Source organism: Miscanthus floridulus, chromosome 8, assembly GCF_019320115.1.
Source record: "Miscanthus floridulus cultivar M001 chromosome 8, ASM1932011v1, whole genome shotgun sequence".
In the NCBI taxonomy this organism is placed as follows: domain Eukaryota; kingdom Viridiplantae; phylum Streptophyta; class Magnoliopsida; order Poales; family Poaceae; genus Miscanthus; species Miscanthus floridulus.
In genome coordinates, this window is record NC_089587.1 from 124,080,556 (window position 1) to 124,084,304 (window position 3,749).

The following is a 3,749-nucleotide window of genomic DNA, read 5'->3' on the forward strand; positions in this document are numbered from 1 at the left end:
CCTAGATTGAAGCCCAAACAACCCTGGATCAACTCCCTGGCCTAGCTGCCGGGGGATTTTTTTGTTGACTAACAAAGGTGGACATTATCACTGCCTCATTAATCATTTTTGCCCATCTCTAAAAGTGTTTCTGTAGTAGTGTGAATAGGATTATGGGTTGCCCTACAATCTCCTCTGATTACTACTTTCCATAATTCTCGCATAGGTTCCGTATACTCATGCATATGGGTGCCCTATGCATATACTAATTAGGGTTTCAGCTTCCTTACTGATTATGAGCTATAGCAACCATAGTTTTAGCTAAAGTGCATCCTAAACTTTGAAGAAACATAGGTTTTTTCCTAGAGTCTGGAGCTACAAGTATTTATTACTGGGTAGCTCTCTTTTTGTTCAATCTGTATAAAGAAGGTTGAAGATAACATACGCAAAAGGAAAAAGGAAGAACAGAAAATTAAAGTAGGTTATTTACTTCGTTTACTATAGATAACATATGCAAAAGCCAAGGTCCAACAAACAGAACCTGCAGCAACGATAATCGAAAAAAAACATATTGCTAGTTCTTATATGCTGATATATACAAGTTTAGTTGCTTATCCTTTTTTAATTTGCAAATGAAAGCAAAAGCTTGCATCTTTTTCTTTAGGAAGGGGACGTAAGTTCATTAGTAGAACCTTGTTCAGCTAAACCCTCAGTATCTCCACTTAATGCCTTCATGATGCATGTATTATAGAGCATTTCCTTCATAGGCAGCGCATGATAGTTCGATTTAACTGGCAGAAAAGAGTTAATGAGCTAAAATAAATCATTGTTGAGATTATCTGGCTACATAGTTTATTTATCTTGGGATCAATTTTTTTTGCAAGACATCTTGGGATCATTAATACACACACCTATAAGTTGATCTTGGTTAAACTAGGTGTAATCCATATAGGAACTATCCAATTCAACCTAGGGCTACGGAGAGACCATCTCAATGGCACTGTTATCCTCTAAACTGTACATTCCAACGTCTTGACGATAATCTTGGTCATCCATCAGCAAATACTCATCATCGTCAGTGAAATAAACATGGTTAGGTAGAAGGCTTGGGTAATCCCCTGGTAGACAGACAACTAGAGTAGCTATGCCCGATAAACAGAGCATCATCCTTCAAGGTGTCCATATCCAAATCCAAGATCTCTTGCTTGTCAAAGTCAAGCTTGTATATCTCAAAACCAGTCATGTGTGTTTCTATTGAATCTTCAACTAGGCAGTTGGTGATCCTCAAAATTTGCAGCAGATCTTTGGACGACGTCCGAGCAATGTACATGTTATACGCCACACAGAAGGTATCCTTGAAAATGACATCGCATGTGGCACAACAACCATCAATGGTGTAGAGATGAACCCCACCTGGAAGATTCATGGTGTAGAATGTGCCGTCATCATAGTATATGCAGTCAGAGTACCAGGGCTTGCCAGATAAGGTGGTGATCCAGTGCCACTTGTCGTCACTTCTTCCAACTCGAGCAAACGAGAGCTGCCGGTATGGATTGTGGATCATCATGAGGACACAATCACCACCACATGAGGGATCGCAAGAGAGCATGACCTTGAGGTAGTAGGACACAGCAGAGCTGGTCCACCGCGTAGGGCTGCGATGGCTGGTACTCCATCCTCGGGAGCACGGCAGTCGTAGAAGGAAAGGTCGTACCTTTAGAGGTTGCCAGACTCATCTAGGATAGGGCTTACCTGCTCAACGGTGGTGATGAGTGGGAGCATCAGTTGCTCACCCATGGCTAGGTTCAGGAGGTGGAGCTCGGAGCAGGCATTGGCGGTGATGAGCCAGCCATGGGATGACCCGACGATGCTACACTCGGTGATGGGTGGGTTCGGGAGAGGGATGACGTATGTGCTCTTGTCAGTGAGGTTGTAGAGCTCGGCAGCGCGTGTGCCACTGGCAGCAGTGGAGTAGAGCAGACATGGGGTTTGTGGCGGCAAGTAGAGGTCGTGGCGCCAGAGGGATTTGGCTGTGGCGCGCCACGTGGTGTAGACAGCGGTTGTGTGGAATAGATTAGGGAATTCTAGCTTAGCCTAGATGATGTTGAGGATGTCCTCCAACAGATTCAACCAGTCAACGATGAGGGCCGGTGGATCAACCATTGGTGGCGATGGCAATTCGGTGCTGGAAATAGGGGGCAATTGGAAGGTAATACGTACGTTCTCCACCATGGCGCCTAGGAGGATTACGTATGTAGACATTGGTGGCGGCCGCTAGCCTAGTTTCCCTATCGGGTCGGCTAAGGAAGCTAGGAGAGACAAGATGAATCAGCGATGGATTGCTTGTGTCTGCTCCAACAAAGACACAAGCAGCAATGCTAGCCCCCCGACGTCTAGACAGACATGCCTGCATTCCATGTACCACCCGACCCCATGTGGCGTCTATGCCCCATCCTATCCCATGTGGCATTTGTGCCCCCCGCCCAACCCCACGCGGCGTATGCGCCCCGTGCAACCCCTTGCGCCCTCTCGATGAGCTGCAGTAGACGGGTCACATTCCAACATGTGCAACACCCGATCTACTTTTGAAACATTCTGATGCAACACTTGCAACATACATCTGAAGCTAGATGAAACACTTGAAACTGCGTCCTAAACACTCGCAAAAAACACCTAAAAACACTTGAAAATCATTGCAAACATACGCAACATCAAGATAAAATACTTACAACATATGTGTGAAATATATGCAACATCCAGATAAACACACTTGCAACATATGTCTAAAGAAACTGATGAAACTTTGGGAATAGACATGTGCAACATACATGTACAACCATTGCAATATATGCAATATCCCGATCCACTTTTACAACATCCATACAAAACACTTGCAACAGATCTCTAAAACATCTAACACTTAAAACATACGCTTGAAAAATGCGCTTTTAGCGCAACATCTACTTCCTGCCTTGGATGAACGGAGGCTCGTCGACGTGGAGCATGACACAGGCGTGGAGCTCGATGCCACAGAGTGGTGCTGCAATGGTGGAGATGGCCGCTTCGGCGAAGAAGGTGGACAGGCACGGTGGAGAGCGTCGTGGCAGGTGAAACGTCCTTGCCCGGTGAAACGTCCTTGTTTGGCATTGGTAATTGAGTCACAACCTAGGTGGACTAATGTGTGGTTAAGTGATTTACACATGAGATTAGTCCACAAGAACACTTGTGTGAGCAACTCATGCCATAGAGGTGAAATGGCTTGGATATGTTCCATAGCTCACACATGTGATGATGGAGCTTATGCATATGAGACATGACATGGAGTCATGTGACTAAGGTGGAGAAGATCAAGACAAGACTTGGCTTGATGGACCGGTTGCAAGCGTGAAGGGTAAGTTGGAGGGTTTGGAGCAATGGAGTGTGTGGTAGTAAAGCTTGAGCAAGACTTGGCATCGATGGACGAAGGCAACAATGAAGAGCAACTGAGATCAAGATCAATGAACCAACAAGGTCATGTGATGATATGAAGTGGATCATATCGTTTGTGGTATGGTTGGTGCATGTGTTGCATCAACGATGGAGGAGATGGAATGGAATGCGTAAGGCAAAGGTATAACCTATAGGGCATTTCAGTTTCACCGATCCTAGGTGTGTAGAGAAGTTTATGACCGAGTTTATGATAGATGGTCGTACTATCAAGAGGGGTAAACTTGTTTGCATATCGATCATCTAGTTCCACTTGAGTGATCTAACTTTGCATTGTTGCTAGG

General features: G+C 45.1%; 1 pseudogene; it reads right to left on the bottom strand.

Moving 5' to 3' along the window:
- Positions 1-890: 890 nt before the first annotated feature.
- Positions 891-2,211, bottom strand: LOC136469854 (uncharacterized; annotated as a pseudogene).
- Positions 2,212-3,749: the final 1,538 nt, after the last annotated feature.